This window comes from Aethalodelphis obliquidens, unplaced genomic scaffold, assembly GCF_003676395.1.
Source record: "Aethalodelphis obliquidens isolate GAN/ISIS:26980383/991018 unplaced genomic scaffold, ASM367639v1 scaffold102, whole genome shotgun sequence".
NCBI classification, from domain to species: domain Eukaryota; kingdom Metazoa; phylum Chordata; class Mammalia; order Artiodactyla; family Delphinidae; genus Aethalodelphis; species Aethalodelphis obliquidens.
In genome coordinates, this window is record NW_020838046.1 from 1,804,921 (window position 1) to 1,816,661 (window position 11,741).

At 39.8% G+C, this 11,741-nt stretch overlaps 1 protein-coding gene across 1 annotated transcript in view; it reads right to left on the reverse strand.

Annotated features, from left to right (window-relative positions):
- ZFP2 (ZFP2 zinc finger protein) overlaps window positions 1-9,713 on the reverse strand; it is a 65,942-nt gene extending 56,229 nt beyond the window's left edge. The window contains exon 1 of the mRNA XM_027096461.1: window positions 6,623-9,713. The gene's annotated coding sequence lies outside the window, so the exon portion shown is untranslated. The remainder of the gene's footprint in view (window positions 1-6,622) is intronic.
- Window positions 9,714-11,741: the final 2,028 nt, after the last annotated feature.

The window sequence follows — 11,741 nt, forward strand, 5'->3', positions numbered from 1 at the left end:
TTGTGCTCAAAAAGACCAAACTCCCCAATAGTTTTCAAGGAAGAGTTTTTACAGGAAAAAGTTGAGGGAAGGGCTGCAGGGTGTGTAACCTTCCTGATTTGGTTGGTGGTGAGGTAACGGGGTGGGGTTCCAAGAATCTCAATCATCAGCCTCCTGGTTCCTACCAGTCTGGGCCCAGGTGCTTGTGCTCAGCCTGAAGTTACCATCCTCCACCTGGTGGTGGGGAGGCTAGTTCCTGTAGAAGAACGCAGAGACATATTGTTATGTATATTCCTTGAGGAGGAACCAGGACCCTGCCCCATGCTGTACTCCCATTTCTTTCTGTATTCTTTCACTGCCCTAATTAGTAACTATTTGATAATGCTCTTTGGAACTCAGGTAAGGTCTAGGAGGCTGAAAACCTTTTTCCTACAAACCAGAAACGGGGGACACAAAAAGTCTTTTGGGCCCAAGAGGGCCCCACAGGGGCCTGCTCAGTTTCAACCCCCGCCCCCCACCTTTTCTTTGATACTCTTCAATCTTGAGGGGAACAGGTGTTGAAAAAGAAAGAGAATAACATTTTGGATAGAGGGGTTAATCATAAATTTGTCAGCGGAACTCGATTTTAGGAGGACTCAGTTTCAATAGTATGTGGATTATAGATCTAAAGGTGAATGGTAAAGAAATGTAGATTCTGAATCAGTGCTGTTCAATAAAACTTTCTGTAATAGACATATCTTACACCTGCACTTGTTACCGAGTCCAAGCTTGCTCTGCTCGCCGCAGACAGGCCAATGAATCGGAGACGAGGTGTTGATGTTGCCGAAATATCAGGCTTCCCTGTGCACCGATGCCAAACAGAAACACGGAGGCAGAGATTTTGGAGGAAGAGAGAGATGGCTTTATTTTTCTGCCAGGCGGAAGGGAAGACACAGCAGGCTAGCGCCGCAAGAACTGTGCCCTCCTGTCCTGGGGAATCACAGGGTGTCTTATAGGTGGAACTCGCAGTCCAGGATAAGTGATAAGGATCAAAGTGGTGAAGGTCTTGCATTCTTCTTCTTCTTGCAGCATTTTAAAACAGTCACTGCTGGCATCAGGCAACCTGGTAATTGGGTCCATTTATCTCTGGGTTATGGCCTGAGTAAACAGTTACAAGGGGTGATTTGCTAAGAGAATGCAGCCAGGGTAAATGCTAGAGGCAGGGAACAATTCATATGGAATCAGAGTAATTAGCTTTGTTTAGCTTTGTGAAGTACAAGTCTAGTTACAAGTGTTCATTAGTAGTAACAGCTAAAGAATAACCAAGATTGCTTAACTCTTTCAGGCCTGTTTATGCTGTTTTCCCAGCCTGTTCACTGTTGCTTGTTTTCCTTGTTTATCAGAAAAGTCTCATTTCTATTTTTGCTGCAACAAATTCCCCACTGCTAGTTCATTCCCTCCATAACAATGGAGGAAGGGAAACGGGCGCCCTTCTTGTCTGAGGACAAAACTTCAGTTTTGCTCCATTTGACAAACACCAGCTGTCCAGCCCAGAGGCCAATCTATCTTCCATTTCAAATCCCCCCTGAGACATGAACCCCAAGAAATCTTTATTGGGAGGATGAGGGACTACGGTCTGTCTTCTGTAGCTTCATCAGGCTGGCAAGGGGCTCATAGACCCCACCTAGTTGGGGTCATGGAGCTCTTGCCCTGTTTTATAAAGGGGCCCCACGGTGACGTCTGCTGTTATTTTGGCAGGATCTGTTCTCAGAAATAGCTGGAATCTTTGCATCATCATTATCTTGATGTGAACCTGTTGTACTCTGGAGGAGACAGAATTTAACAAGTAGTTCAAAAAAAAAAAAGAGGCCAAAGATTAGTAAAAGAATTATTGTAACCAGGGGCCCAAGCAAGCCTAAGAGCCATGTTTCGTTTGGTATTAATTTTGATCCTAGTCCAGATAAAGTCAGCACTTGTGTTACCCTGTCCAAAGGAATGGAGTCATTTGGCATGGTCATGTACATTTTTTTTTTTTTTGCGGTACGCGGGCCTCTCACTGTTGTGGCCTCTCCCGTTGCGGAGCACAGGCTCCGGACGCGCAGGCTCAGCAGCCATGGCTCACGGGCCCAGCCGTTCCGCGGCATGTGGGATCTTCCCGGACCGGGGCACGAACCCGTGTCCCCTGCATCGGCAGGCGGACTCTCAACCACTGCACCACCAGGGAAGCCCTTGAGCGTTGTTTTAAGGTGATTTTGAGGTCAGCCATTCTCTCTGATAAGGGTCCTTTCATCCAGGTTGGAGATAGTCCTTTAAATTGTGTCTTTTCCAGTATGTATAATCCCCTGGTTGTAAGTCATAGGGCATCCGATCTTCATCTAAAGATAGACTACTGAGATAAGCTTTACAAACAAACTTAAGAGTTTCCTTTAATAATCTAATTAAACCTTTAGCAATATAACATAACAGCAAGGAACTATCTGGGAAGTGAGTCTTGGTAAACACAGACCTTAATTAACAAAACTAGAATTTAATATTTAGTGAAACATAATTTTTTTTCCATTGTGAGGGCATTAATCTTGTAGCCAGGGAAGGCTTTATCCTATCAAATAAAATGAGATTTATCAGGGAGACAGAAAAAGCCAAGTGGCCATCTTGGATTTTCCATAGCCCTGACTGTTTAATTTACAGCTATTGTTTACCCATTTTAAACTTTCTGACTTAGGAATAGACCGTTGCCATGCTACAAAGACATCAGGATAGCAAAAGTCTGACAATGAGGGGTTAATTTGTGTAGAAGCCAAATGAACTTTATCTATGTGTGTCAAAATCTTCATAGATCATTGTGAAATAATATTTATTTACTTAACCAAAATAACCAGAGATTTTAAAAGCACATATAAATCACTTGAAGGCAAAGAAATTTACATAGTCTGTTATTAAAAGCAGCACTCCAAGAAAACTTTGTTCTCTTAACAGAGAGAGAGAATCAAATTTTAGTCTGGTCTCAACAAACTTGGCCTGATGATTTATATAACTGTAATTGATCATAGAGGCTTTTTTGCTTGCTGAAATTTTTATAAGGGGTCTCAGAGTGAACTTTTAAAAGACCTCTCAGGAAAGTCACACCAAGGGCTTGTCACAGATTTTGCTTACCATATCTAGGTGAATTCATCCCTTTTCAAGTTCTCCGAAATACCTTGAGGTTTCTGTACCTGTGAGATAGCTTTCCTAATTTATCTGATAAAGCTGCTGGGGACCTAAGAGTTTCCAATCTCTGGAGGGAGCAGATAGAGAGAAAAGATAAATGCTTTAATTTTACACACGGATGTAAATTACCAAATTATTGTAAATCATAAGTAGCTTGAGGAGAAGAGCTTCTTTATATCCAGTTTATCATTATGGTCTGAAAGTCAGAAACTTGTGTTTATGCAAAAGTCCTTTTTATAAATCTTCTTGAAGAGGAAGCATTTTTGCAAAGGCATCAGAGTAAAACCGTGTAAGTGTCTATAATGACAAAAGACTTAAGGCACGTTTAAAATCTGATTACAATGTAATTAACAAGGTAACTTGGTTACTGTTGTGACATATGACACTTACGATAATAACTAGAATTATAACTGATAACATTTTACCATGACATATCAGAATTTTTTGAAATTCCATATATAATTTCTAGAATATCTGTATTAGTAACAATTACCATACAATATAACCTAAGAAGATTTATTACACATTTGACAATACTTCCCATGTACTTTTAAAATACCAAATGAACCTAATTAGTGTAATATCTCTCTTTGGGATGTTTCAGGGGCCCTTTGAAGCACCCCAAAGTTAGCTAGAGGTCAAAGAAACTCCACTACAGTTTGGTTTGGGAAGTTTTATCAAAAAAACAAAAGGGTTTAGAACACTCAGTCAGATAAGATCATATGTCACTGTGAAACAACAGTTATTCACTTAGCCAAAGTAACAGTAAAAGATTTTAGAGGCAAATATAGACCTGATCACTTAAAAGGTAAAGAATTAAAATCTGTCATCCAAGGCAGTTCAACATCTTAAGAAAACTTGTACCATGCACAAAACTCTTTTCTTGGGGTCCACTTTCCACAAACTTTTTTTTATCACTTTCTGTATCCATCACTTTATTTTCCCATTCAGAAACAGCCACCTGTAAGTTAGTCCTACTTCCTTTTTCCTTAATAAAATGCAATTCCATTCCTCATACCTTTTTTAAAAATAAATTTATTTATTTTTGGCTACATTGGGTCTTCGCTGCTGCACTCGGGCTTTCTCTAGTTGTGGCGAACTGGAGGGTTGCAGTAAGCAGGCTTCTCATTGCGGTGGCTTCTCTTGTTGCAGAGCACGGGCTCTAGGTGCGCGGGCTTCAGTAGTTGTGGATCGCGGGCTCCAGAGCACAACAGGCTCAGTACTTGTGGCACACGGGCTTAGTTGCTCCGCGGCATGTGGGATCTTCCCGGACCAGGGCTCGAACCCGTGTCACCTTCATTGGTAGCGGATTCTTAACCACTGTGCCACCAGGGAAGCCCCCTCATACCTTTTTTACTAAAAACATACATCCTACTTTCCTTAAGCAACCATGAACTATCCTTTATATCACCACTCTGTAGGTTGGTAAATATACATCCAAATAATAAGTTTTGAAGAATGTGCTTTCTTATAGAAAACATCTCAGTATGGCACCATTTTTTAATAGTTCTAAACCTTTTGTTTCTCTGTAAAAGGAAGCCAATGTTCAGTAATTACAGTTTCAGTATCTTATTTTATTTGGAAATGGACTAGTTATTTAATAAACTTCCATCCTTTAACTTAATTTAGCACAACTCTAAATGTTTTAAGTTGTCAAATATCTAGAGAGATTATTCTTAAGTAGACGTTCCTAAAGCATAATTATTCCTAAAAAGTTCACCCAAGGCTCTTATGTTATTTGCATTTTTTTGTCTTGGAAGTTTCTTCACATCGAGTTATTTTCATTGTTGACAAATTTGTAACAGATATAATAAGATCTTATTTAGTTTATATTAAACCTAGGCACAATAAAAGTATTATACTTAATGTTGCTGGCTCTAAAGACATGTCTATATTGATTAGATCAACAAACTTAAACATTAATACCAGGTATTAATTTAATATTGAATATTTCCCAGGTCACATGAACCTGAAATTTATTTAGCCTAATTTTTCTTGTATTTAGAATTGTTTACTTTTCTTTTAAGCCAATTAAATAGAGCTCATTTACAAATTAACCTCAGCAATATTATCCAAAGACAAAAACACATACTGAGACATACACATATATCCAGACAGAGAGAGCTCTCATAGTTTTCACTTGAGATTTAAAATGTCTCTTTGCCTCTTTTTTTTTTTTTTCTTCTTGGCTTGAAGTTCTACTAATTAACCCAAGGCTGAAGTCTCAGGTAAGTGGGCTGTGTTTGTAGCTCAAGGACATGATAAGAGTTAACTTCAAGCTTTGTCCTAGGTATATTTTTGTTCTCTCAGGGTCAGAATTTTGAAGAGAAGTAGTTTAACAAGGTAGCTTTTTCTAATTGCACATGCCAAAAGGACTGGTTTTTGCAATTTTAAGAAAAAATTTATTTTAACCAATTTTCTCTGGAGTCTAAACAATATTGTGGCCATACTGTCGAAAATCATCTTTCTCTTTCTGTGGTCATGGTTTCATAGCTAAAAGTTAAACCAGATAGTGCTCAAATTGGCTCTGATAACAGGGGCAGACTGGTTGATAAAATGTTGTCCCAGCAGGGATTGTCCCTCTGGGGAGGTGGGGTCTTAGTTTGATCAGAAGAATCTGAAGGAGTAAGGGAAGTTGTAGGAGTGGGGGAAGCTTGGTTCCCCCATCCTGAGAGTTGGGAGAAGTTAGAAGGGGATCATTTAGAATGTCAGGAGAGTTGGGTTTTTTTCCCTCAGGCTTTTGATTATGCAGCCACCCAGAGCAGGATTATAATAAAAGGGACATAAATTCCTGAACATAAGGGAACCTCAGTCCATTTTCCCATCCTGTGGCAATAGAGATTTAATTGTAGGAGACCCATTTTCAGGTCATTTTTCTTTGTCATTGGATCATAGCTATAGGTCGACCAGTCATTTAAAATTTTCCCCAAGGGTTCCCATGTTGGGGTGGAACCTTAGGGGAAGCCTTCCTGTTTTGGCTCGAGCAGTTGGTAACAGACGTTAGATGTTAGCGCGCTCAAATCAAAACATAAACCTTCACCTCGTCAGCTGGAAGTCGCACATAAAACATAAACCGTAAAAAGAAACAGCAAAGGGATGCTCAAAAAGAAAAAGGAGAAACATATGGCGGAGACGCACCCAAACGTGACTTCCGAGTCCCACTCAACCTGGACCGTTGCCCCAAAGCGGCGCCTTACATCAGAATCTCCCTTTGCAAGGAGAATTCCACATCACAATTTTACCTTTGCAGGGAGAATTCCACATCAGAATTTTCCCTTTGCAGGGAGAATTCCACATCAGAATTTTCCCTTTGCAGGGAGAATTCCACATCAGAATTTTCCCTTTGCAGGGAGAATTCCACATAAGGATTTCCCCTTGCAGGGAAATTCCCAAATTGGAACCGAAGTTCCCGTAAGGGGACAGTCAAAGGTCATGGAGTGCACTCCGGGAGACTCACCGTAGGTGCTGACAGGTGCGTCTCGACTTCCAAACGCCCTCTTTCTGATCCTCCAATATTTAGTGTGTTCTTGGAGTGGAAGTCCAGGCCGACGCGGGCATGAGAAGAGAAGGTGTCCTCAAGGCAAAAGGAGCCTCGGCAGCTGCTAGGTTAGCCTCTCCCCCATTCTACGCCGCAGCCTCGGAGTTCCACAGCCGAGTCGGCGGGCGGGGTGTGACCCGGGCACAGCCCTGTGGCAGGGAGTCCCTGGCAATCTGGACTCAGAGATATTCTCCGACCCTCTGCTCTCCTGAAGGAGGCTGGCGTAGAGAGAGATCCCCGAGCTTCCGATCAAGCCCAGCGGCCCTGTGGGGCAACCTGCCCGTGAGCAGATCCCCATGTTACCGTGTCCGAGCTCGCTCTGCTCGCTGCACGACAGGCCAATGAATCGGAGAGGAGGTGATGAGGCAAGGAATACGACTTTATGCGGAATGCCGGCAGACCGAGAAGATAGCAGATTACTGTCTCTGAAAAACCGTCTTCTCAGGGTTTGGATGCCAGTTTCTTTTATAGGACAGAGAGGGGGAGGAGATGAGGAAGTAAAGTAAAAAGGCCATAAGTTTTGCAAATATCTCCTGGAGTGGCCAGCCTCGGTGGCCATCCCCTCGGTGGGGGATGTGTAAATTTCTTTTTTCTTGCAGCCATCCACAGGTGGGCGGGGTCAGATTGTCTTCCGGTGAGCTGAACAGAGGCACTTTAGTTTAACATTCAGGCAGAGAGGCAGGGTTCCCTGAGGCCGGTCATTATGTATGATTATAATAACAAAAGCAACGAAAAGCAAAGGTTAAAGTGAAAGAAACAGATCACATAGAGTCCAATTTAGCTCTTCCCTGTTACAATTCCCCACTGTCAATGTCCAATCCACAATCTTGTGGAAAAAGGGGTGACAACGCTTTAACTGCTCAGTAAGATGGATCTTTCTGGGAGTGTCTGCCATCAGTGTCAGAGTTCCAAATGTTGAGATTTGTCTTTTGTTCCGCTTTGGAAGAGTCTGCTTTACACCTGTAGACTTAAAAATATTTACAGCCTAAAAGTTGGGAGTTAACAGGAATTTTGAGGGCTTCTAGCTTAGGAGGCCACATCTCAAGTTAAGGAATTCAGCATTTTTCTATGTATGGGAAGATGCAAGAGTCTGGGCTCAATGAAATCATTCCTTTGATATATACCACAGCTATCTGGGGCCTGTATCCTGTATTTTCATATCCTGAGTTTCCTCAGGACTCACCATAGGGAGTGGTTGCAGTCTGATGGCTGCTAGATGGCAGGTATTCTTCTCCTTCCTGAGTTTTCTCAGGCTTCACTGGCTCACGTTGGAGGGCTGCAATCCCTGATTATTGATCTTCTCCTCTTGGTCAGGAATTTGACCAATATTTGGGAGACATTTTATGACCAAATTTTGTCCCACAGTGCTGGGAGGCTTATCCGAGGTCAGGTGAAAATTCTTGATATGCTACTCCAGGTGCTAATTTTCGGATTAGGCCCTATTGATAATTAAAGATTCTCTGGATCCTCTGTCTAATTATGATCCAGAAGACATTTTCCCTTGTTGCTTCTTCCCATACCTAGAATCACATTATTACAATTATTTTATGTTATAAATGTGATCTATTTCCTTAAGATGTTTAGCCATAGAAGAAGTTTTGTTGGAGGCCTGGTTACACACTAGGTACTACAAGAGGCAACAATCTTATAAAATAGACAGGATATAAGTAATGTAGCTAGTAATATTGACAAAGACATAGTGCAGCAGGGAGACACAAAGCACAAACAATTTGGAAACAAAGAACAAATTAAAACAATAATTAGCATAATATTAAGTCCACAGGAGAGCCAGCTAGAGACAACAAATTCTGGCAGGATCAAGTAGAGAGAAAAAAAAGGTTTCATCTTTGTTTACAAAGGCATACTTTATCAACTTGTTGTAGGTCATAGCATAAGAGAAAAGGTTTTTCAGAAAAACAAAGATTAAAGCCAGTATATTTCCCAAAGTCATAAAGTTATAAATCATATTTACCAGTTCATTCAGTGCCATGTAATTAATTCCCGTTGATCTGGATGAAATAATCAGGTTTCCCATTAGTCTTGTCATTTGTTACCCAGTCCAGTGATATTATCTAAAGGCTAACAGAAATTTATATTTGTTTAAAAGTTCATTTTTTATCAGCCTTCTTGAAAATCTTCATTTTGTAAAAGCATCAGGACAAAACTTAAAATAGCATAGTTAAAGATTGGAGTACAATGCAATTAGCAGGAAACTTGGGTATACCATTTTAGAATAACTAGTATTATGATTGATAACATATCAGGACATATCAGATGTTAGGGATTCCATATAAATTTTGGAATAGCTATATAAATGAAATTTATCCATACACTATAACCTAAGATTCATCTCCAATCACTTGACAATGTTTTTGAAGTAGTTTAACATACCAAATAAACCTAGTTTGACATTTCTCTCTGAGATGTCTCAGAGATGTTCTTTCGAAATATCCCATAGTCAGCTGGAGGCTAAAAAGCTTAGATTTGATATTTGGGAAGTTTGTTAAAAATATCAAAACAGTTTTAAAACACAACAGGTCACTGTGAAACAATACTTATTCATTTAACTAAAGTCACAAAACGATGAAAAGAAAACAAATACGCATCACCTAAGGGCACAGAAACTTATATAATCTGTTATCAAAAAGAGCACGTCTAACAGAGAGAAATCACATTCCAGTCTTGTATTAGCTTACTTAAAAAAAAATCCACTTACTTAGTTAACTTCAATCTAAATTTAGTTAATCCTGACCAGGTACAAAACTTTCTCAGCAAAATGTAATTCCATTTCTCAAACCATCTTAATGGAAAACACACATTCTACCATACTGAAATGTTTTATTATTTTCAGTAGCTTTAATTATGTATTTAAATTAGAATCCCCTACTCTTAAAAACCTTGATTTCTAGTGACAACCAAGAGGCAAGTAATAGGTACTAAAATCTATGTCCATTGATTTTAGTGTTTTTCTAGATATGAGAAGATGCAAGAAATTGGGCTCATAAAATCTTCTCCTGAAAATATCTAACTATCTGAAGGCTTGTTCTGCCGGTTTTTTCCCAGAGCACAGAGTGACTCATTCCTGATCTCCACCCTGAACTCTTTTCAGAGTGTATTGAAGGTCAGTGACTGCAGTGGCTAATGACCTAATTCTTGTAGAGGCAGATGGCAAGTGACAATTTTTAGTTGGCACCACCATGCGTTCAAATTAGAATTTTCTGTTTATCAAAAGATAGTTAAGGTAATTCAAATGCAAGACACACAATGGGAAGAGATATTTGTAGCACACTTAACTGACAAAGGACACATCCAGAATATATGAAAAGCTCCTAAAAATAAATGAGAAAAAAGGCAGAAAATCCAATTTAAAAAGAACAAGTAATTTGAACAGAAAGATATCAAAATGGCCAATAAACTTTTTTAATTATCAGGGAAATGCAAATTTAAATCACAACACAATATTACTACATCCCCAGCAGAATGGGAAACATTAAAAGACTGAATATCTAGTGTTCATGAGGATGTGCAGTAGCTGGCTGGATACAAAATGTGTATTGTACAACTTCTTTGGAAAACTCTTTAGCTGTAACTACTCAAATTGAACATTTACATCCTTATGAGCCAGCAATTCCATTAAGATGTCCATAAGATTCTTTGATTTTTAATAGTTTGAGTCTGTCACCAAGGGTATGCTCATTTTTGTTTGCCCTCAGAAAGTCAGTTTGTGAATCTGAAAGAGAACTGGACTCAAATCTGGAAATGCAGTTAGAAGCTGCCTCTAAGAAGGGCCTTCAACAACAACTAGCATCCCTTCACCAGAAGTCCTCCAAAAGGTAACCTAATTAGTACTTGAGGAAGTGGGCAGACAACTAAGATAATGAGAGGCAGGCAGTTGAGTGGAGAAGATATTTGTAATACTTAAATATCTACAAAGACTTGAATTCATGAAATATAAAGGACTCCTAGAAATCAGTAAAAAACAGACAACCCAATAGAAAGATGGGCATGAAACATGAATACACAAGAAGGATATCAAAATGGAAAAAAAAAAAGTAGGATATCCAAATAAGCAATAAACGTAGGGAAAGATGCTCAACTTGATTAGACACCAGGAAATCATAAAATAAAATCACAATGAGGTACCAATACACACCCACCAGATCCATTACAATAATAGATAGGCAACACCTTGTTTGCAATGATAAGGGAAATATAAATTGGTACAATCACATCATAAAATTGTTTGGCAGTATTTATTAAATATTAAAGCTGACACATATCTACCCTACTATTCAGCAATTTCACTCCTATTTCCAACAGATATGGATACCTATACTCTCCAAAACACATGCAGAAAAGTGTTTTGTAGATCTAGTCCTTTTATTTTCTAGGAGGATAGTAATTAATCCTCAGTTAACATCAATTGATATTGGGCTTTGATAAATACTAATGCATGTGGTGCATTTCTAGGCTAATCACTAGAATAAAAATGACAGAGTAAGTAACTTCTGCTTGGAAGAGAGAAAAAAGATAGAATGATTAAAAGTTATTAATCCAAAAGAATTCAAGGATGGGGCTTCCCTGGTGGCGCAGTGGTTGAGAGTCTGCCTGCCAATGCAGGGGACACGGGTTCGTGCCCCGGTCTGGGAAGATCCCACATGCCGCGGAGTGGCTGGGCCCGTGAGCCATGGCCGCTTAGCCTGCGCGTCTGGAGCCTGTGCTCCGCAATGGGAGACGCCACAACAGTGAGGGGCCCGTGTACCACAAAAAAAAAAAAAAAAAAAAAAAAAAAAGACGTGTTCCATCAGCACCGTGTAATTGTGAAACATCAAGGGTGGGGATATATTGCTTAAGGCTTGTGATTTCATCTTGCATGTTGTTCACTAGATGTCCAACATACGTAGACAAAATCAAACACTTCTTTTTCAAAATCTTATTCGCATGAAAGCAGACATCCTTATCTATGCCGTTTCTGTCATGCCATAAGTACATGAGCATAGTTCTCTGATGGCTGAATATATCTCCATTATCTGGACAT